The sequence below is a fragment of the Anthonomus grandis genome, chromosome 21, assembly GCF_022605725.1.
Source record: "Anthonomus grandis grandis chromosome 21, icAntGran1.3, whole genome shotgun sequence".
NCBI lineage: Eukaryota > Metazoa > Arthropoda > Insecta > Coleoptera > Curculionidae > Anthonomus > Anthonomus grandis.
In genome coordinates, this window is record NC_065566.1 from 1,443,014 (window position 1) to 1,468,246 (window position 25,233).

The 25,233-nt window shown below is 30.2% G+C and overlaps 1 long non-coding RNA gene across 2 annotated transcripts; it reads right to left on the minus strand.

Annotated features, from left to right (window-relative positions):
• Window positions 1-788: 788 nt before the first annotated feature.
• Window positions 789-25,029, minus strand: LOC126748076 (uncharacterized). 2 transcript variants are annotated; one of them, XR_007664610.1, is made up of 4 exons: window positions 24,761-25,029; window positions 12,846-13,033; window positions 2,259-2,422; window positions 789-2,048 (listed from the first exon to the last, which is right to left on the minus strand). It is a non-coding gene; the product is annotated as an uncharacterized LOC126748076 (long non-coding RNA). The 2 variants fall into 2 exon arrangements; XR_007664609.1 differs by lacking the exon at window positions 789-2,048 and having other exon boundaries at window positions 2,147-2,422.
• Window positions 25,030-25,233: the final 204 nt, after the last annotated feature.

The window sequence follows — 25,233 nt, forward strand, 5'->3', positions numbered from 1 at the left end:
ATTGATTTTGTTATATATTTGAGTTGATTGCACAAATCACTGCTTTAAGTGAACACATCGCAGCAAGAACCTTTTTTTCCTGCTTCGTGACTAGAATAGATAAACAAATCTTTTAACCTTATTTTTGGTCAAAGGGAAAATGATTAGGTTCTTTAGGTTCGCCATATCCCTTATCTTAAATAAAACGTAGATTCCCTGTAATGAACATAGGGCCTTGGGAATCTTAATTGGCAGCAAGTTAAAGTTTGAAACCCATACTAGTCATTTGTGTAGTAAGGTATCTGCTAGTTTGTATAACGTCCACATCGTGAGCATCGAGGTTAGTACGGCTCTGGCAAGAAATTTGTAATTCGCTCTTGTAGAATCATATCTCAGATATGGAATATATGCTTTGTAGTACAATCTTGTATTCAAGTCTGGGTTTACCTTGTATTTTTATTATGGAATCTGCTTGATTAATGGATACAAAGCCCAGCTAAACGATCTTCTTCTGCTAATCCCCTACACCTCCTTGACAAAGAAGTCTGTGATTTATTACGGTAAAAAACTATTCAATCAGCTCAATCTTTGCCGTTCAATCATTCAAACGGCATTAGGCGAATGGACGACTGTGGAAACAAATGATAATTAACATTATTAAAATATCTCTGGGAGGACATCTGTTTCAGTAGGAGTGTAAATTTTCTTAAAACCAGGACGCTTCAATTCATGCTTACCTACAGTATGTATATATGTACAGCAAACCCTGTATAAGACCTTGAAAAAGAAGAAATTAAACAAAAATTAAATATTTTTTTACATATTTATTTTTCTTTTCGCGAATAAATTAAGATTATGGCCAAACAAATATTTAAAACTTTTTTTTATGTAAGATGCACTTATAAAATACATTATTTTTACAATAAAAAAATAATGTTTTTTTTTTAAATTCAAATATTATTACAGTAGTCCATCATGACAATGTACACTATGATGTATTTATGCATACGAAGCTCGTCTTTGATGTAAAAACAGTGCAGTGCCAAAAACTATAAATTATATTCTATGCCTATCATTAAAATCAGATTCAAATACGAATCCCACGCTTGTTGTAAAATTCTCAAAATAGACCATAAATAAATATTTGACTGCTGATTAATAAAAAAATCGCGTCGAGGGCTGGGTATTTTAATTAAAACTTTAATTTAACAAATACGATTATTGATAGTATAAAACTATGAAGCTAACAATATTATCTAGATTTTTAGCGAAATGAGTCCTATTCGAAAGCAATTTTAAGACATATTTAATACAAAAATTCATAAATAATAGATAACGAAAAATACATAAGTCTGACAAATGCCACAGATTTTTGTTTTCTACATTCTTTAAATTATTTCCGTCCACGTCTATTCGCTGGGCGAACTATAAAAGGGACAAGTAAGACTTTGCACTGCAATATACATTGCGGTATAACAATTGTCAAAGACAATTTACAACTGAAAGGCATGCATTAATAGTGCCATTAGTGTATTTTCAGGTCTAAACATTTAAGAGAGTATAAGATTCGTGACGAGGTGTAAACGTGGAAGTAAATGTAATGTAATATGAAGTTATTTCAGAAATTATTTTTAAAACCCTACAAAACTTACAAATCAGACCATGTCATTATTTTGCATTACTTCTATAATTCTGTTATTTAACAGATTTCAAGAAATTCTTTTTTAATATTTTACCAGAAATCGTGGTAACCATAATGACAGAGAAGTCGTACATTTATGTGGTTTTTAAATCTTCAAAAGTTTTTCAGACTAAACATACAGCTAATTTAAAAAAAACCCACTGATATTAAATTAATATAATATACTGATCAAATCTGGAATTATTTTCTAGTTTGGATCTATAATACGAAGATAATACAAAATAGTTTTTTAATGTTGAAAAAAATGTTTCAAAAATTAGACACTTAAATCACAATGTTTTACGCAGATATGGTCTTTGAACTATTTTTTTTTTGCTATAAAAGTATTATATAAAAGTATATATAAAAATTAGTAATAAATTACGCCCTGCAAAAACAAAGTTAATAATTAGTAGTTAGTAAATATTAGTTAAGTTATTTAAAAACAGATGCACATAGTACCTTTATAAAAAAAAAACACTAAAATGAAATTATAATTTTGTTATTTTCTTAAATTTAATAAATATACATTCAATTGTGCAAAAAAATTTTACTGATTTTATTTAATATCCCAAAAGTTGTTGTAATAAATACTCACGTTAATATTTTTTCGATCATTATTGCTATAGCTTAATCAATTGAATATTTTTTCTTTCTTGCATTATTTTTAGATAATCCTTTAGCTTTCTCAATGAAAGTGTTCTGATTTCTGCAAATTTGCATCGCATTGAAGTGGAGCCTCACCAAAGGTGTCTACTTCATCTATAATTAAAATAATTTATTAAGGTTTCAAAAAATATGGCAATTGATTAATGAATGTTTCAATGCCATAACATGATTACACACAAAAGCAAAAGAACACAATGATGAAATTATAAATGAGGTAAATAAAAATAATTATTTAGTTTACTAAATAAATTAAATTATGGAAAATCTTCCTTCCACCTTTAATAAGATCATTGAAAAACTGTGATTGACGAAAGCTATTAAGTGGGTCAGACGCTTAAAATGCTGCTTTAGAGACCTAATTGGCATTGTAATCAATTGGCTCTAATCACATCTCTAATCTCTGGAAGGGATCAGAGTATATAATTTGCGAGTTAGGTTTCCCGCAAATGATATGATAGTGACTATGATTATGATGTTTCTCATCAGTCAGTACTTTTAACCAGCATGGCAAAATAACATCAATGATGATTTTCAAAAAATAAAGGACTGATTTATAGTAACTTAGTTACATTTAATCACTTTTACATGAAACCTTACCATTGTTATTATTCACACAAAGAAATCAAACAATTCAAAAGGTTTAAAACTTTTAGGTATTATGAAGTAAATGTAAGAAGTTTTTGGCTGACAGAGCTTATTATCCTATGAAGAAATATTTATTGATTCACTTTTATGACTAAACATCTTCATTTTTTTTTACACTTATTATCATATCGAAACAATTGTCGAGAATTAAAATAACAGATCGGCTGTCCACGAACTCCGACAAACTTTACAGTGAGATTCTGTCTTCTAAAAAATACAATAACAACAGCAACAAAGAAAACACAAAAAAATAACATTAAGTGTTCTAATTCAATACATAATGTAGTTTTTTTAATAAGAAACAGCGAATTCTTTAAATACTGCCGAACGTTTAAACCAAAGTATGCGAGACAGCCATCATGCAAGAACCAATCAAGCCAAACAACCAAACCAAACCAAAAAAAATCAAGAATCCTAATTCGAATTTAAAAAATATATTATGTAAATGTTTTAACACCCTACAGATTCGAAAGTAAGGCATTTAGGCCGATTAATAGACCGAAATAAAGAAGGCCGAGGTGCTCTGACGTCACTAAAGTAATACGTCACGCAAAGAAGGCGAAGAAATTCGCTACCGACTTCCCCCTTCAAATCTTATAATGCAACGACCCGTTTCTTGTTCCTTTGTCCGAGCCTCGGTGCCAAAACAACAGCAATATCATTGAAAATATATTCGGCGTAATACTTATTGACCGCGACATCTGTGGTTATTATACCCACATTGTGGCAACAATGCTGACTCTTTTACACTTTACACATTATCCCGTTAGAAGGGTGTTTGTTGTTGACAACTTGTAGTATTTCTACAGGTGAATATAACGGGTGTTTCGGTGCCGGTTTCGGTGTTATTGTGTTATTATATAAATTAAATATTGTATAATCCGACTGCCGTTTGCAATTATGCCTAATAAGTGCTGTGTACATGGTTGCAAAGGCAATTACGATGCCGAACATACTCAGCACATGTTTCAATTTCCGATTTGATGAACTGTGTAAAAAGTGAATTTTAAACCTACCCAGTATAGTAGGGTTTGTGACGAATATTTTGCCAAGGAAAATATAATTTGGGTGACAACATATTTTGATGAAGAGACAGGCAAAACTTTACAAGTTCTTGTCCTTCATATATTTCAAAGTCTATACCAGTTATTAGGAAAAGTAGAGATAAAAAGAAAATTGAAATTGAACAACAAAATTTGTCTCTAGCAATTCAAAACAGTATTGATGAATGTTCAGCCTATCAAAAAACTGTAACTTTTAAAAATTTCCAAGAATTTTTACCTATTTTTAACGCAATGGTACTGCCTAATGATTGGCTAAAATCTGTTAATATCCAAAATGATATTGTATTGTATAAATTAAAATACTCACCCGCACCAATCATAACTTACTCTCTCATTATAAACCAACATTTAAAACTAGAAACTTATTTATACGGTCAAGACATAGTATTGCAGATAAATAAATTTAAAACTCCATTCACTATAAGTAATATTAATGATTTATCAGATTTGTTAAATGAAATTATTAAATTGAATTCAGAAAATCAAATAGAAAACAATAATGACATGAAACTAAAATTTGATTTTTAAAGATGACCTAAGAATGATGAATATCTTAAGAACAATAATTTTCTAGACAGCTTTCCAAAATGTCATATTCATAGTAGTGAAACTAATGTAAAAATTATTATTAATTCTGTTACCAATACTCTTTTAAAAAATTACTGTGGCAAAAAAATGGACTTGGGAAAGGCAGTAAAAGGAAATTAGATACACTAACTTCTTAAATTTGCTTAAATAATATCCCCGCCAATTTATGACATGAATTTTTGAAGTTTAATTTCTTTTTCAAATCTGTTAAAAAAAAATAAAAAAACAAAAAAATTAAAAAAAAAAAAGATGAAATATGAACATACTATACTCTATTTCAGAAGTGTGTAGAGCAATAAAACCTCATTAGGTATGCAAAAGTGGTACCTGCTGATCCACCAATATTTTATGCCACTACCTTAGTTGGGTATTAGTTTCAATGTAAAATTCTTTCTTTTCGTTGATTGCAGGTAGTGCCACCCGGTTTTGGGTCAATTTATGAGTTTTGCCCATTGTTACCCACTGATAAACATTGAAAACGGTTCGCCAAAGGCGTGCAACTGGGACTTGTTTTTTACCTTATAATTAATGTACTTAAATGCTATTTTATTTAAGAAAGTTACTTTTGTTTAAATGGAATAATATATTTTTTTCACAAATTTATTGAACATAATATGTAGAGTAAAACAGTTGAAAATGTCACTTTTGGATCTGGCACTTTTTGAACAGTGTATAACAATTTTAAATTATAATAGATTGTAGTCTTCTTCGTCATCTGACGAACTGTCATCACCTCTTGACATTATAATTAAAGGATCGACTGTCTGATCGATGAGGTTGTCAAGATCCCACATTTTGTCCTCTTGCTTAATTACATGCTGGACTGCTTTTCGCCAATTCTCTGGTGTCGCTTCCGTAATGGCTTGATCAAACAGTAGCTTAACATCTTTCATTTTAAAAGTCGTGTTTTGTCTTGCTACAAATCCTTTTACCTGCGCCCATATCAGTTCTATAGGATTTAGTTCGCAATGATATGGCGGTAAGCGCAGTACAGTTATATTATATTTTTCGGCTATATCTTCCACGGCGTATTTCATGAAACGAGTTTTGTGTAAGTTTGCTATTGCCAGCAGTTCTTTTTTTATCAAATTTGCTTCAAACGCAATACCTTTTGCAGTCAGCCAATCGATAATTTCTTGCTTTCTCCAACTTGAAGTTGGCGTCTTCTCTATTCGCCGTGAATGATAGCTTGCGTTATCCATAACCACCACCGAATTAGCCGGAAGAAATTTTTTCATTTCACCAAAATAGTCCTCGAAAACGTCTGAGTTCATGTCTTCATGGTAATCTCCTGTGCGAGTCGACTCAAAGGTTAGCAGACCTTCTTTTAAAAATCCCTCTTCGCTTCCAATATGTGTGATTATAAGTCTTTTTCCTTTTCCCGAAGGTACTTTAATACCCGTAGACAGGCCTTCTATGAAAGCTTGGCGAGCACTGGTTATATTTTTGTCTTGCCACAGCCACATTTTTTGGACTATATAACCTTCGTTAATCCACGTCTCATCAAGATAAAAAACTTTCTTTTTCTCCCTGCGGTACTGCTTGATACTTCTCAAGTATTGTCGTCTTCAACAAACAATTTCGTCGCTCTCCAGTAAAAGTGCTTTGCGGTTATGCTTTTCCCAGGCAAAATCCATATTTTTTAAAGTTTTCCATAAAAGTTTTCTACTTATCAACGGAATACTGTCATCTCGGCCAAGCTCCACTAAAATTTTGTCTAGGGTGGGTATTTCCTTTTTAAAATAAAAAGAGTGAACTTTTCTTCGAATTATACATTTAGCATTTTCATCAAGGACTTTTGTAGGTCGTCCTGGCTTTTGCTTGGGAGATTTCACTTGACCTGCTACTTTTCTTTCCCGCAACAATTTGAAAATGGTGGACTTTCCAATTCCACTCATTCGAGAACATTTTTCAACAATTTCTTGCACAGTAAAACTAGGGTAATCGTGTTTTATGCAATCATGTACATTTAAAATAATAACTTTTTCACTCAGCGATAGTGGAGAATTTTTAGTACATCTTTTCGTTGGACTGAATACCTCCATTTTTTAAATATTGGGATAATAACATTGTGATTACACTACAGCGTAGCAGTGACTACTAACGTTTAAAATATGATTTAAAAGTATTTATAATCTGTATATATTACCTGACCCCATTTTTGCATGTTACAAAGCGTTAAAAGATAGGTACCTATACAAAAGGATTAAAAGTATTTATTTAGTATTTAATCTCTTTCAAAATAAAGGCATTTAATCCGTGAAAATTAAATTCATAAATATTATAAGTACCTGCGCCTATGAACTACCACGAAATGTAGCCAAACAGAACGGAATTCCCCAGTTTATTGCTCTATACACTTCTGAAATAGAGTATAGTTAAGATAGGTAATACCGAGGGTAATACCTACAATTAATAATACTAAGTATAAGTTTTGATATTAGTATGAGCCCCAAATACTATATATAACCCTCGATACAAATAATTTTTTTTAAATTTCAACCCTTGTTTCAACTCTTTTTTTTGCAATTACCCTTATTGAAATGAAGGTTAAGACAATTTATTTTTAATAATTAGTTTGTTTACATTCCTCATGAATTGTTTTTTTTATTTTATCAAAGCCCAATTATTTTTTTTGTCAAAGAATAAAAACCATACCTTATTTTCTACCCGTTTTTCAGAACCGATATTACTCAAAAGAAATCCTAACTAATAGTTTATAGGAATGCAACATGTGTACCAAATTTCAAATTAATATCTTCTTCGAAAGTTATCGAGGCAATACACAGTTTATCAGGTTATTCCAGAGACATATAGAGACATAATTATTTGCCTAAATTAGGTTTTTAGTCTTAACACCCATACTCGTTAAAAAACATTCTACTTTAAATAAACCTGCCGATATTATCCTAAATACACGTCCTTATCGCTACCGAGATGCATAAACATGCAAAAGCATGTGCAAAGCATTTGCCTTCTTGTGATGACGTCACAGCGAAGACCCGCGGCCTTCTTTATTTCGGTGGTGTTGATTTAGGCCATTCATTCATTTTTTTCCCAATTTTTAGTTAGAGAATCACCTTGTAAAGTTTGTCAATTGTCACAAAGTCTACAAAATCTCACCTAATATTTCTGAGATCAAAACAAACCGATTTAAACTTACCTTAGTCCTAAATTATAGGATGAAAAATGTAAAAAGTGAAAGTCAATTTTTTAACGTATATGTTTAATTATATTCATAAGACTTTCAGGATGCGAAACGCGCACCAAAAAAGTTCTCCATTTTCATGAATACATCATTCTCTCCAGATCTCATCCATTCTTAGAATAAATTAATAGAAACAAAACATTTAAAAAGTAGAACGCAACAATATAGACTCATCGAGAATTGAACCTGGTACCACAAGATTAGAAGTATGGCTATAAATGTTATCAACTATGTAGACCTAAATGTCATCAAAAGTTATCCAGGTGAAGATTATGTCTAAATATTTGGAAAATGATAAGCGCTTCATTTTTTGTTGGAACAAGTGTGTGTGTGTGTGTGTTTTTTTTTAATAACATTTTAATTTTTATTGCTTTCTTCATCAGTTAACATGACAACTGTACAATATATCAATTCTCTGAAAGGTTTTCAAATGCCTCATGCGGGCGATGCTGTAAGTACTAACTAAGTAAGTAACTAACTAATAACTAAGTACGACTATTGCAAATAAACATCTATTTATTTATAAACTGCGTTAATTGGTTTTATCACTAATTGAATTGGCAGCCGTCTTTTGAAATATTGTTAATTTAAAAAAATAAATATGAATCGACTTGTCCGAGCGTTTTTTAGAATAAACCCACATATTTTTTTTATCGAAGATATTCCATTATACAATGTACAGTGCTACAACTGAAAGAACCCTCGCGGAAAGAATGCGACAAAAAAATATTTTCGTTTTTGCAACGTTGCCACTTCTCATAATTTATTATACTAATATGTCTTATATATTTATTATTACTTTTTTCTAACTTAAAATTACATATTTTATAACACTTCACCAAAACACGCAGTCTGTATTAAAAATTATACTTAATACTCATACGTAATCTACATGATTTATGCAGCGAAGGCGAAAATCACCAGCATCATAATTCTTTCATTACCCGAAAAAGTGTCTCAGCTGGCAACAGACCGCATAGATGATCTTGCAGGTGCTCAGTAAAGGCGGGCCCCGAGCGGCGACGTTTCGTATCTGTCTCCTGATTCGTCCAGCCATACACGTGACCTACAATGGTTGTTTGGCACGCGATACATTTCTATATTTTAGGTTTAAAGACTCCTTGTCTGGTTATCTTGCCATAGGCGCGCGTAGAGATTTTGGACGATTTTGCGATTATATTTAACTGTTATTTGTTGTTGCTCTTGTTATTGTTATTGTTGTTGTTCTTGTTATTTGCGATTTTTTTTCTATTATTGGTTATTGTGGGTTGATTTTTTTTTTTTGTTAAAGACATTAGATATTTTATTTTCCTTGATTACGCATTTAGCGGAAAATAAAGTAAGTATAGATTAAGCGACCAAATACGATTTTTATAAGTAAAATGGTATATTTATTTCTAGAATTTTAAAGTAATTTTTATTTTACTTTCAATTATTTATTATGGAAAGAAACCAATTCTTACATAGACAGGCATTAAGCGGTCAATCTAGGGAGATAAAAGCAAATGTTTATAGGGTTTGCGATGAAGAAGCTCTAACCAACGCATTTTGCCTCTTAAAAGAAAGATTGATCGAGTTGCTCTGTATACTGGAGTTTCTAAAGATAGAGTAAGTCAAATTTATAAAGAAGATATGAAACGACAGGCAGAACACCCAGATCAGATGCTTTCTTCCCCACCTAATAAAAAATCTCGAATCTGTTTCTTAAGGGATTTTGACGATTTTCCAATTATAAGACGCACAATCAACAATTATTATTTAGAGCTTAAGATGGTTCCCACTGTTAATAAATTAGTTATTAAGTTACGAGAAATTATGAATTTCCCGTATAGAAGAGAAACCTTGAGAAAGCTTTTGAAGGCCAACGGATTTTACTTTAGAAAGTGTCAAAATAAAAGAAAAATCTTGGTGGAGCGACCTGCTATTCTTCATTGGCGCTATAAATATATAAGAGCAATTAGAAAATATAGGGAAGACGGAAGAAATATTGTGTACTGTAAGTGTTGTGTAACTTTCGGAAAATGTTGGTAAAGCAATGAAGTTTTTGGTGTTGTTAGCAACATTAGAGCAAATGGTAAGCATATTTGTGTGCTCATTTTAAAAATTGTACTGAAACGTATTCAGAATACTGTTGATTTGTTTTTATTTCTCCATAATTTTCAAGGTAATATAAAATTTTTAAAGAATATTTTTAATTCTCCCTATTTACTGCTTCTTATCACAACTTACGATATAAAGTTAAATTTGAATAAATATGAATCGGCGGCAAATAATTTTATTTAAAAGTTATTATTTTATTTTATTTAAAAGTTAGATGTTTTTCTCCTTCTTACTTCTATTTTCAGGTCGATTAGTAATTGTTCACGCCGGATCTCAAAGTGGCTTTGTACCCAACGCTGGTCTTGTTTTTAAAGCGGGTCAAGCTAGTGGCGACTATCATGCCCAAATGAATAAAGCCAATTTTACTGTGTACTAAGTGGTTAGAAGAAAAATTGTTGCCGAATATTCCTCAAAATTCGGTAATTATACTGGACAATGCACCCTACCACTCAGTTCAAGAAAACAAAGTACCAACCAAATCATTTATTAAAAAGGACATGACAGAATGGCTCACCAAGAATGGTAATTTTTAAATTCCATAAATACTACATTTTTTAGTGCTAAATTAATTATTATTCATTTAAGGAATTCAACACGACCCAGCTGCACTAAAATGGGAATTATTTGAAATAATTTAACGAAACAAGCCCCCCAATGATGAAAAAAACTATGTTGTGGACCGAATAATTCGGACCCATGGGCATGTTGCTCTTCGCACACCTCCATACATTGGTTGGAGCGCAACTAAAAAATTATATTCGATCTCACAATACAACGGGGATTTGGCAATGAAAAATTCGGCACAGTTAGTCCAGGACGGAATTGAGTCTATAACTCCTTTACACTGGGCAAACTGTTGCAAACATGTCATGGAGATTGAAAATAAATTCTGGGAGACTGATCAAATAATGGAGGAAGTCGAACAACTTATTATTACGAATGCTGGTGGTAAGGATGATAGTGAAACTTGACGAAGAAAGCGACAAAGAAAATTATATACAAGCCTTACGTATTTATTTGCATTATTATTTATTTAATTTTTGTTTAATATATGATTTTATTTAATTTTTTAGAAAACGTCGACCAAGAACCGGTTTAAAACCTATTGCTAGTACATATGGGATGTGTGGTGGACAGAGTTAATCTTTATTAATCTGGCACATACATGTCAGGGTTCTAGATTGACTTGGCAAAACTAGAAAACTAGTCAAGAGTGACAAAAAAAGGACAGCTAATTTTACTAAAAAATAAAATCCATAGGGAAAAAATGGCTAGTTCTTTTTTATATTACAATCTGGTAATTTGTTGATTTAAAATGTTAATTGTTACAAGTCAGTGAATAGGCCAAATACTGCCTTAAATATTCTCTTTTTATGACTGAAAATGGTAAAGGAAAAACAGTGAAATTTTACTTAAATTATTTAATTCGGATAGAAATTCAAATTTAAATTTATCAGCAAAAAGTATTAATCTGAAACCAAATTCGTGACAAATTTACAAATATTAAATATTTTCAGGAGGTATGTTTTATTTAATTGACGTTATCGCGATTGGACTGTATTTTTTACCGCTCTTTCGAACGGAATCAGTCATTTTTACCTAAAACCACACCGAAAAAAGTTTTTTCAAAGCCTTTTTTTAAATCTGCCAAAAAAACACTATAAAACTTTATGGAATAAATCGACAAAATACGTCAACTGAGTAATTAATTGAAGTTTCCAAATGCACTATTAGTTCTTTGGTAATGGGTGAACTATTAATTTTGTTTGCAATTTTAGGGCGTTGCTCTACTTATGGGCGATACTGTACAATTGTATATGATATATCCTTTAATATAAATATAATTTTACTAGATACAATTTTTGACTCTTAATATGCCATTTAAACTTTATAAATATTTAATTTAAAAACGAACTTCTTGTATAACCTTATTATAAGTTTCATATTATTTTTACTTAATCATTGTGTAAATTATTAGTCCATTTTTAACTGTTTTACATGAATTTATCATATTTATTCTAATTAAAAATATAATATTATTAAATTAAAAATAAAATCGCCCGCCACTGAGGCAGCCCAATTTCTTACACATTTCTCCTCTGCCCCCTCAGCCGTTGTTACGGTTCTCTCGGTTGTAGGACTGTATATGATAATTTAAATTTACTTATATAAATATACACAATCTTATAATAATCTACTAATTATAAAAACCTAATAATTAGGTCCAAGTTAAAAATACCCAATGCGTATAAAGCGCAAGGTTGATTTTAATAGATTTTTGTATTTTTCTTATATTCAGGCACTTGTTGTAATTAGATTTACGGAGACATATACTCCAAATTTTTGACAATATTGGCGTATCCCAACAGTGAAAATAATGAAACTATTTTTAAAGATGCTCACAGAAACGACGGTTAATTAATTGGTTATTAAACCTGCCAAGGCCTGTAAAAATGGAAGAACACTGAATTGAGCTTTGATATTCTCGGATTCAAAAATGCACTCTTAGTGATTGTAACAAAAATGACGTAATAGTACTGACGACAATAATTAATAGTTAAATGGTAAAATAACAAACATTTTGAAAGAAAGAGGTACGAGTTACCCTATGTTTAATAGTAAATGGATCACAGGATGACACAAGGGAACATCCCAATATCCCACCCTCGTTCGTCGTTAAAGTGTGTCTCGCATGAGATTTAGCTACTACTCTCTTATTTCTTTCTTTCTTTCATTATTTAGCTCAGTTATTTCTATTAAATAATCAGTCCATAGTTCTAAGCCACATTTACTTCTGCTTGCCGATATAATGGCGGCTGCAAGTAGCGAAGATTTAAAGTCTTCTATGTATTGGACACGTAAAAAATTGATTGTAAGAATTTAATATTTTTATGACCAACTTAATACTTACTTTTAATGATATGAACGAGATACTGCAGCACTTTTTCGTTTATCATAAGCACCACGGTGCGGACGGTTCGCTTTTTTAAGTGTAACTCTTGTGCTCATTTATCGTGCTCATCACGACATTCAAGGCCGGTACATTTTTGGATGGTGACTTCAATCAAAATACTCTCTCACTCCTCTCGCCCCGGGAGTCTAAGAAAAGATAAGAACTATTGTATGTACTAACTATGTTGTAACTGTAACTATGATGTACTTCACAATTTTAACACAGCCCACAAATTCATTTAGCCAAAAATCATTTCAAAAAGCCTATGTTAGAGAAAACCAAAAAGAATCCTTTGATTATTTAAATAATTTCAAGCAATTTACGTTTTTTCAGATTTTTATATGAAAAGACTTAAACTAATTTCATTTATACAGGGTGTCCGCTAATTAATGGTACATGGAAAAACCACAGACTCCTGATGTAAAAATATTACGATTTAACTATATTTACCTATATCCAAAAGTTGATATTAACTGAGATACAGGGTGTTAAACTTAAAACTTTTTTTTTGTTTTTCCCCAATAAATTTAACAAAAGTTAACTTTTTTTCACAAAAATTTGTAGTTTTTCGGCGTTTTGTAGTCGGCGACTCTGAGCGACCCGAAAGTAGTATACCTTTTTTACGTAAAAAATATGAAAAAAGTATTATTTTCAATAAAAACTGAAAATACAGTTAAGCACAAAAAAGTTATGACCTTATGAAAGAGAAAAAGATGTCGCAGACAGCGCCCCCTACATTGTACACTAAATTTGTTAAAAAAATGAATTTCTCGACCTAAAAAACCCCTATCAACAAATTTTTGTGAAAAAAAGTTAACTTTTGTTAAAGTTATTGGGGGGAAAAACAAAAAAAAAGTTTTAAGTTTAACACCCTGTATCTCAGTTAATATCAACTTTTGGTGTAGGTAAATATATTTAAATCGTAATATTTTCACATCAGGAGTTTGTGGTTTTCCATGTACCATTAATTAGCAAAAAGCTAAATAAAGATATTATTCAATAAAAACATAAATGAAAAATAAAGTAAAAGTATAAGTTGGCCATAACTGTATCAGGACACTCCGGTTTGTCCATGGATGGTCTCGGTAATTCAGAAACAGCATCCCGGTTCCAGAAATATCCTGTCAGAGGTAGACCTTAAATTAAAACTAGCCTTAACCTAAACATTATTTCCTTGCCCCACTTATCAAAAGCACAGTTAATTGTTGTTTGCCTTATAATAATAAAAATAATGTCGACTCAGGTTGATCGAGTCGGTTCGGTTGCAAGCAGCCGATGACACACATTTGGAACTTGGTTGACCTTGCTGACCAGACACATTGGTCCCCCCGTGTAACACTTAGAAATACTTCGGTAGTTCCCAGAAGCTGTAACCAGTATCCCGGTTAGCGCAAAAATACCCAGTCAACAATGCATACTATAGTAAAACTTAATAAACTACATAATTAAAATAACAAACACAATATTACCTATTCATGATAAAATTTCTCAAGAGCCCTCTGAATTGATTCAAAGTAACACAATTTTTGATGTTAGCAGGCAAGTTGTTAAATAGAATTAAACCTTTGTATAGAACTGAATTATGCATTTGGGTTGTGTTACATCTGTCGACCAGTATGAAGTCTATATGATTTCTCGTATTATAGTTATGTATATCTCCAAAAATTCTTAATTTATTACTAATATAATTGGGGAGCATCTGATGTTTTAATTTAAAAATAAGCAAATAGGCATTATACAAAAATTTTTGATGTATAGACAACATATCTAGGACACCCAACATAGAGACAACAGGCGTGTAACGATTACAATTTAGAATCAGTCGCATAGCCCTATTTTGAATTCTTTCCAGTTGGTCAATTCTATACTGTGGCAAGTTAAACATTATTGTTGAACAGAACAGTAAATGAGGAAGAGCAAGAGCGTTGTAAGGTTTTAATTTGATGTACATTGACAAATTTTTTCCAATTCTTGTGATAAATCCAACTTTTTTTGAAAATTTTCTCATTACATAATCTGCATGAGCATAGAAATTCAGATTGGCATCGAAAATTGTTCCCAAATATTTAATTTCTTTGGCATGCAAATACTTTCCCCATTCATAGAAATCTGTATATTCCCATGACCTGTTGCAGTTGATGAATGTCTTTACCCATCACATATAACATTGTATCGTCCGCAAACAACACCACATTACATTCCCGTACTATCTCCACCATATCGTTGACATACAATAAAAATAGCAAGGGGCCTAAGACCGTTCCCCGCGGCACACCATGCTTTACATTAACACTTTCAGATGAACTATTTTTGTACATGACTCGCTGAACTCTACCACTTAGATAAGATTGAAACAAGTTCAATACATTATGTTTAAGGCCTAACCGTTCTAATTTCCTAATTAATATTTCTCTACTCACGATTTCAAACACTCTCTTAAAATCCAAAAACACAGAAAGTACTAGATTATCAAAGTCAACGGCCCTGAGAAAATTATCAACTATATTAATAATGATCATAAACAATACATTTGGTATTAATACGCAAAAAAGAGTCACTTCAAAATTTTAAACCTTTATATTTTAATAACTTTTCAATTAACAAAACCAATAATAATAACAAATTACAATAATCGAAGAATGCATTGCAATCAAAATTGTAAAAATTAATTTTGATTATTTTTTTAATACGAATTTATTTTGTTAACAGCTTCATTTCCGTCCCCATCGAGAGCATTGATTAAAGCAGTTTATTGCGTGGTTATCAAGACTGAAAACATTGACAGAAAATACTTTAAATGCCATACATAAATTTTATGTTTGACTTTCTAGGAAAAGAGAACTTTCCATTTCAAAATCCGGTCACAGCCCAATATTCTGCTTCTCTGCAAGGTAATAAAAAAGCATTTCTTTTAAATTAAAATGTGTATTTTATTCTTTTTTTTTAAGAAATGTCATGATCGTCGTCAAGCAGTTCATCTTTGACCGCATCTTCATTAGAATCTGATGAAGAGCATGACTAATTTTGGTTGGGGATCCATTATATTTAAATGTCGATTCATCGGATGATGAAGAGAAGACCTACCCAAAGAAAAAAAAATTAAATCAGACTGGGCACAATCAACGGGATCTATTAATTGGTGTCGGATATATACGTCACCAGGCCAGTAGATACATTCTCCCTTGTTGAATATTTTTAGTGAAAAAAATACTACGCCACTGCTTTTTCTTAAAATAAAAATTATTTTTAAAATTCTCAATCACTTTTTGGCAAGATTAATCTCTTGGTTTTTTTCGCCCGACGCATGGTTTTCGCATAAGAAAATATAAAAATCATTTTACTTCCCTAAAAATCTGATGCGGTGTGAAATATTTGTTCGGCGATTCTTAGAAAATTAAGGGGTCAGATTTATTACAAGAAGTATGAAAAGTTAAAAAATTAAAATAATTTAAAAAATACTCATGTTTTTAACGCGTTTAAAGAGTAAATGGGAGTAAAAAAGTGCCGTAATGCGTCTTTATTTAACGCAAATAAAGTCGCAGAGTCGCGCCTAAGCATGTTTCTTATTGCTCGTTGCTATGGCTCTTGCATCACAGCGCGTCATTTATTTAATTTTTAACTATTTATTGAAGTTATTTCGTTTCCATGGCTTTTTTCTGAATGTCAGTAATGGAAAATTCTACCAATGAAGAAATGGCAGCAATGCATTTCGTATATGGCCTCGCCGATGGTAACGCAACAGAAGCCAGACGTATTTATCAGGAAAGGTATCCGAATCGTGTCCTACCAGATAGCCATATTTTTTCAAATATTCATCGTCGACCCGGAGTAACGTAAACCCATTTTCAACATCAATTTTCGGTTAATGTTTGGGCAGGAATTATTGGTGATTATTTAATAGGCCCATTTTTTTCTACTAGGGCGCCTTGATAGTCGATCATATTTACAGTTTCTCGAAGAAGAACTGCCTGGGCTTCTCGAAGATGTGCCACTTGTTAAGAAATCGAATATGGTACATGCACGATGGTGCCGCTGTTCATTTTAGTTTAATTGTCCGAAACCATTTAAATACCGTTTATCCCAATCGATGGATCGGTCGCGGAGGACGACAACAATGGTCAGCAAGATCCCCCCATCTCAATAGCTTAAGAGTTTTTTTTATGGAGGCACATTAAAACTCTAGTTTATAAAACTTCTTTCTTTTATCTCTGCCTATGAAACTATACGAAATACGCCGAGAATAATTTCATGCTTAGACAAGGGGAAGCATGCCTAATTTTTGTTATCAGTGTAATTAAGATAAAATACATTTGAGCCGTTCATTTAAGCTTAGTTTCATAAAATTAAATAAAACTCGATTTTGCAAAAAAAAAACTTAAAACCATGTTGTTTTCAAAGTAAAATTAGGTAGGTATTTCTGAACTAATTGCCAATTGATATTAATCAAACTTAATAGCTCAAAAATGAAAAAAAAAACATTTGGCATTTAACCACAACCACTTACTTTTTAAAACAACAGCTATTGCCATCGTCAATGTTTATGTATAAAAACGTAATGTATTCTTGCATAATTAGATAAAGAAAAATTTGACATTTAAAATCACAGCTCCTTGCCCCGTAGCAACGAGCATTAAGAAACATGCATAGGTGACTGCAACTTTATTTGCGTTAAATAAGATGGCGTTACGGCACTTTTTTACTCCCACCGCATCAGATTTTTGGGAAGTAAAATTGTTTTTATTTTTTTAAGCAAAAATCATGTGTTGGACGAAAAAAACCAAGAGAGCAGATTTGCTAAAAAAGTGATTGAGGATATTAAAAATACAGCTAAGACAGACCAAGCAGACCACGCCTTTAAGGAACACCCTGCATACTACCTTAACCATTTCAATTGATATCTGAAATAAGTATTGGAAAACTCTAAAAAAATAATTGTCCAACCTAAAAGTGTCATCTTTGGTAAAGGGTATTTTAGCCTAAGAAAATTACCATGCCTTTATAATAAGTCCCAAGTTTTTATTTCTTTGACCTTATTTTCTCTGCAAAACTTTTGAAAATTTATCTAATCTGTCGCTTTGGCTCCCCTTCATTAAGGGAGATTAATTTAAGAAATTATGAGCAAATATTTAATTTAAACTTTATTAATTATATAGGACTATCTGCGACATATGCAAAGTGCAACCCTTAACATGATGTCTCATTCTACATTGACGCCGAAAAGAAAAATCGTAACTCTTTCATGTTTGGAGAAGAATCTTTAGCAAGAAAATCACTGTATTCCTGTTAACATCCATTGCATAGGCATAAACCGTCTCCCTAATATATCTTTTAATACATGGTAATAGAGCTATACTTTAAGACTTCAATAGAATTTTATGTACTTTTTAGTGTTTAGTCTATTATTTTTGTCATGTTTTTTATCTATTTATGGAATGTATGTTCTTGACTACTAATAGTTTTGTGTATTTTGAAAATATTGATTGTTTTTATAGCATATATACCAACATAATATTTCATATATGTATTCAGAGCAATATGTATTGCTCATCAGAAATGTTGTTTTTTTATCATAATAAAGTATATTTTTAGTTCTTATACAGATTATTTTAACTTTATTGTTCTGACAAACATATAAACAATGTTGAAAATATATATTGTATCTATTTATTATCAATAATTTGTAGTCAAAATGTAGAAGTATACAAGTCAGTTGGGTTATTTTAAAAATATTCACTTTCGAATTTCGCAAATTTTTCTATTTCAATTGTGATAATTATCAAGATCTCTAGCAGAAGCTTAGTAAATATTGCTTTTGTTATTATCCAAGCTTTGCCTAAACAACTATTTTCGTTTTCAAAAATAAATCTATGATGAAAAAATAAAGAAAAAATTACCTATACCTATGTTTATGTTGTGAAATTAACGAAATATAAATATAAACGATATAATATTGCCATTACTGGCGAAATTAGATTTCCTAAATTTCAATAAATTTTTGGCTTAACATTCTATTCATGAATGAGTAGTTTGGACTACTTAACTGTTACTAGTTCCACATGCAAATCCTAACAAAGTGAAGTTGGTTTAATTTGTCTCGTTTATCTTGATAATTATTTAATGTATTTGCAAACTAAAATATCAAGATAATTTGATATTTTTAAGACTGACCCAATTAGGAATTTTTGGTAAATATGAATTAAAATTTATTTAACTTGTTTATTTAGTAAATGTTGATATTTGCTATTCAAAAAAAAAACTGTTGCAAGTAAACTTGAAAAATTCATCCATTATCCCAAAGATGCTGGTCATACGCTTTTATAAAAAGTAAACACACAAAATCTACAGCATCACAAATACATTTAATAAAACGACAAAGGTTACATGTTTCGCTCGACTAGAGCATCATCAGACCATAACATACACAAAACCCCTAACATAATGTAACCTTTATCGTTTTATTAAATGTATTTGTGATGCTGTAGATTCTGTGTGTTTACCTTTTATAAAAGTGTTGCAAGTATCAAAGTATGTTTATAGCAGAAAATGCAGAACTAATATTATAGTGGAATGTTAGTTTCCAAGAGTATCATTACCACTAATCTAAACTGCACAAATAATGCAGCAAAATCTACTTCCATATTTTTTTGACTTGATGATCTTAATGTTTAACAGCCTTAAATTGTAGTATAATACTTGAGTGTATATCTGCTATAATAATAAACAAGTGTATGAGTAAATCAATAATAAGATTTATTAGTGTTAATTTATTATTCATATTACAAGCATTAATACTTCTGCCTCTTGGTACCTTGTTTATTTGTAATTAATTAGGAGTTTAAATCATGAGAATATTTTTTTTCAATAATTTTATATATATTATATTATGATTTTAAATTCACCTAAGTAGATCTAGTCCCTGATAAATTTACAATTACAAACCCATTCTTAAGAAGTCTGAGCATATTACCTATATGTACATGTTGGGATTAACAGAAACATAACTATCAAAGTGGTTACACACATTAAAACTTTTCATAAGCCTATTTAATATGTTTGATAATGGGATAAAAATGTTTTATCCAAGAATTATTTGTTGGGAAAAATAAATGAGTTCTATCATTTTGGCTTAAATCTATTTTTGTCTTTACCAGATTATGTGATGATTTTATTAATTTAAATTTTAATAATTTCTAAAAAGCAAAACGAAGCTTGAAATTTATTGTGAAAACCTCTCTCTTTTATTTTTTTTGCTAATGTTCCTCTCTTTAAATATTTTAATTCCAATTAAAAATTGTTTTACATTTTTATTTTATACAAACTTTAATTATTTGTTTATGTATATCTTTTTTTAGTTTTGTTTTATTTTCTAATGCTTTCAAATTGGCCTTTTATTAACTTTATTACTTTCAGATTTATTTACTTTAAATTTGTGAAACGCCATTAATAAATTTTAACGTCCTTAGTGTGAAATGGAGAGAAAGTGTCACAGCTTTAGGACTTCAAATAACACTTATTTAGAATAATAGAATGCCCATGGTTCAGTCTTTACTTAGGGCTGGAAATGCCATGTTAATAAATAAAATACATCATTAAATAAAAATAGTATATAAAACAAGCCGAATTCTTCTGAAATTAAATCAGTTTTATTTGAAGTCCTAAATCTGGGCACTTTATATCCAATTTTAAATAAAATTTATAATAAATAATTCAAACAAAAAGGTAAATAATTCAACATTCAACCATAAAAAAATTTAAATTTTATTCGAAATTTACCAAGAAATAAATGTTTTACTAATAGTTATAAGAATATTACATTACATTACAATAAGAACAATACAATTCAATAAGAATTTACAAATATAATTTTTAATTTCACTTGTCCATTTCATAAGCATTATTTATGCAGGTATTTCAAATTCAGTATAAAAAAAAATTAAGAAACATAAAATTATTAAAGAACTACATCTGTTTTAAATCAAGCTAGTAAACAAAATAGGTTCAAACAAGGCATAACAAAAGTAAACCAAATGAAATTTAGTTAAGTTACCCAGAAGCATAAGTAACTTATTCTTGTAATACTGGCTTATAATATTAATAATAGAAAAATATACAGCTTACTCTTTATTTACCCATACACTTGTTTTCTTTTTAATTATAATTCTGTACCATCCGTGAATAAGTGAATAAGTCGATTTTTTTTTTTAAAAGAAGATATCTGAATAATCGAATAGTTCTCTTTCAATTTCGTCAGGGAATAAATAGGTAACTCGACTTTACCCAATCGTTCCCCCTGGAGAAGGCTGTGAATAATTGGATTTGACGACTTTTTTTTGTATAAAAACCAATATCTAGAGTTATATATTTAAAAAATAATTACGAGTATAGTTTTGAAATATCTGGATAACTAAAAATACCTACTTATTGACTTGCTCATATTTAACGTGCATAAGAGATATGTCGACTTGTCTATTATTTAAGAATGTTAATATTGGTCTGAAATAAGGTAACTCGACTTAACCATCCGTTTACATAGTATTCAGTCGGTGAATAACCAGGTATGTAGAAATATCCGCTTAGACACATTGCATTTTCTATATTCACTTGTGGACATCTTAAATTATCTGTTTATAAACATGTGTTACTTTGTTTTGATGTTATGATACTTCAAAGTTGTTTACTACTTGCATGTTTACTAACACACAAGCCATTATTTTAATCATTATTAGGTGTCTTACTAGTAAAAAAATGTCCGAGCGAGTTAAACGAATTATGAAAAATGCTTTGGAAGGTTTTGTACAAGACAATAGTGTGTCCGAACTGGATAGAAACGTTAATGTTAGTGAAAGACCAATAAGTGTAATACATGAAAAAATAAGCAATCAAAATAGCATTGTGATAACAGAATACTTTCTGTTTCTACTTCTACGGATCTTTTTGAACCAGGTAAGTGTTCTTTGTAATTTCTTCTGTATTTGCCGAGAAAATTATTAGTGTTTAGCTGAAGGTTTGCAGAAATCAAATATGCATATTAATATTAGTATAATAAGTTCCTTTACTCAGGCTTGCGGCAGGCAAAAGTCGTTTCTGTCGCATTCTCTGACTGTTCTTTTGTTAGGTCTATAACATAATATTAAAGTGATTTAAATCTATTTTATACCTCTAAATTTATTGATATTCAAACTTTTACAGCTCATGATTATTTAAGTCATGCGTTGCATAATAATCAACTTATTAAAAAAAAAACTCAGTTTCCATTAAAGTTTTTACTCTTTAAAAATATCAAAATGTTTAAAATGGTCATACTGAAATCTCTATAATTTCGACTTATCCATTTATTCACGGATGGTACAGAATTATTATAGTACACTACACTTGTTTATAGGAGGTATACACTCATTTTTCAACATTTTGCTACAATTTAAGCTGTTAATCACAAATCAAATAAAAAAAAAATATTTAAAAACACTTACAATAACATATAACATACATTTTGCTGCAGCAAGGAAACTAACCTTTAATTATAATGCAGAGTAGCTGAATAAAAATCTTGGTTTGATGTACTTTATGCCATGCACCAGATTTTTACTTACAAAACTTTACAAATAGTAAATATCAAAATTTACTAAATAAACAAGTTTTAATCCATATTTTCCATGAAAACTCACAATGGCATTAGTTTGGTAAATCTTACAAACAAAAGACATTAAAACTTAACTTGTAAATTAAACATTTTATGATTTGCATGATAGATTGGATTGGAACACCAACACAAACAACAATTAGAAATAGTCAACCAGTGGGTGAACTGGTTAATTGCTGGCAATTGCATTTATATTAAATTCATCTTCGGGGTTCTACAGTAGATAAAATGAGAGTGTTTAACAATTTTTTTTAATGTAAAACCACTTTTTATTAGACAAATATCAAGTTAACATTGGTGTATATAAATAACCGTATGCATGTCGTAGAAAAAAAGGGGGGAAGGTAGACTTTCGAAAACACTTACCAAAGTATTAGTTCTCTCATTAAATTGAAATAAAATCATAAAATATTAGTAGTTTGCCCGCAAAACTTCCACAATTTTCTGAAATTGAGTTAGGACGGGAATATGCTATATAAGGCACATTAAAATCCATTAATATATGAGTATTTCAGAAAGACTTGACTGTGTTTTGATAGAAAGATACCTACTATATTTTAAAATAAGTTGTTTGTCTGTGTTCCATGTTTGTTCACATTATAGTAAGATTTTGTCCTTTTGTTTTGAAACTTTTAATAATATGGATGACAAAACCTTAGTATTAGTTGGAGAAAAGTCTGTAGGCACTCATAAGTGAAAAAATCAAAGCATAAAAGAGATGCGGTGAAAGTTTATTTGGAGGTTATATTTTTCTCTGATTTAGTTCAACTCCAAAGAAACTGAGAGGTGGTGAGAGTTTTTAAAGCTTTTAATGATGTAAAAAAGAGCATTCAAAAAATGTAATAAAGTAAATTCATACATTTATTATTTTTATAAATTTTAGAGGTACTAGGAGTTATTACTTTCATAAACAAACAAAAAAATTTACCTTAGAGCTGATTTAAGCATAAAAAACATTGTGAAATATATAATACCATCTGCAACAACTTGCTTTTAAAAACAAAATTTTATATGTTTTAATTTGCAATTCCATACCCATTTTTAAATAAAAAGCCCTGTAGCTGTATGCAGCTACTCTCTCGATTAGACCTAATACAGACCTTAAAAAATTTAGGCGGGATCTAAAAAAATTAATTATGTATCTGTTGATCAAATTTTTTTTAAGTCTTGTTTTATGTTAGTTCTTGCCTTTTCCTTGCTTCTCTTTTTGATTTTTATTTCTTTAAGTTTTTTGTTTGCCTGACAGGAAAAAAATACAAAATGGAAAAAGTAAAAAAAAAATACAGTATATTGCTGAAAAAAAGTCATATAATAATGGCTAATGCATTTTATGACCTTTTAAAATATGATCCTAGTAATTGAATATCAGTTTGTTTCGATAAGAAACAAAGGCTCTTACCAAAAACTCCAATAGGTGAATCTTTTTACTTAAGGCAAATTAGCTACTACATCTTTTGCTGTGTTAAGACAAATTATTGTTCAGCCAGTTTTTTACACTTGGACTGATGATGAAAGTGGTTGCATAGAAGTTCAGTCCTTTTTGATTATATTAGAAATCTTGAAGTAGACCCAAATATTGGCATGCTAAGATTATTTGGTGATGAACTTGCATACAGTTCAAAGATTAAAAATATATATCTGCATTTTCCAGTGTGTGGATATGGCTTTTTACCCACAGATGGGTTTTTGGAGTAGTTGAAAGAAAATGAAAATGCAAGTCTGTTTTTAAAGTTTTGCTGCAAAACCGAACAAAGTCAAAACTTTTTTGTAAATATCATTAAAAGAAAATGTTTGTGCTTCCCAAAAAGTATGTAATATCATAGTTTGATTTTTTATTATGTTATTAATGAAAAATCAAATTTGCTTTAAAATTAATAGAACTTCTACAATTCTATATAAATTATTAAGTTCATGTAAAACTTGGTGCAATGGCCTTGTTTATTTTTTGTCGGCCAGCTACTGATATATGATGCCAAACAAAATTCTAGAAAATTCAGTCTAGACAATTTACTATTCACTGTAAAATATCACATTCACAATTTTTAGTCACTAATTCACAAGAATAAATAACAATTTTTTTTATGAAAAAAATCTTAAATAAAATAATCTTCATAAAAAATAAAATAAGTTAAAGTAATAAGTCCACAGTATAAAATGAAAAGTGCCATTTTCATTTTAAAAATTAAAAGGTTATAATATGAAATCAAAAATAGAAATCATGCAGTGTCTTTACCTGTTAGTTACTTTTTTGTCTTAGTGTTTCTGCGCCGCTATTTGGCTGCAGCAGCACAGTCTTCCAAAGTTGTTCCTCCGAAATTGTGCCCCACGTGGTGTAAAAAAAAGTGAGTAAAAGGGCAATTACCTTATTGTATTGAGCTGTATTGGGCAACAAAGCTCGCAAAACGCTTATTTGGACAAGAAATCAAAATAAAATCTCGAATTGTTGAGAACGGAGATAGGAACAATCAACCCTCGCCAACCCGAAGAAAAGAGTCGCGTCGGCGTCGCCCGGTCGAAAGAAATATCAACGTTACCATACTGTCAAAGTAATGTAAAGAATAAAGCCGCATTCACAATGAACTTTTTCGAACTTAGCGGAACAAAACACTGCGATAAATGAAAAAGAAATAGAAGAAAATAAAATTAAGTTAACAACTCAACCACTGTAAAAAATTTAAACCAAATGACCTAATAATTCATTAAAAT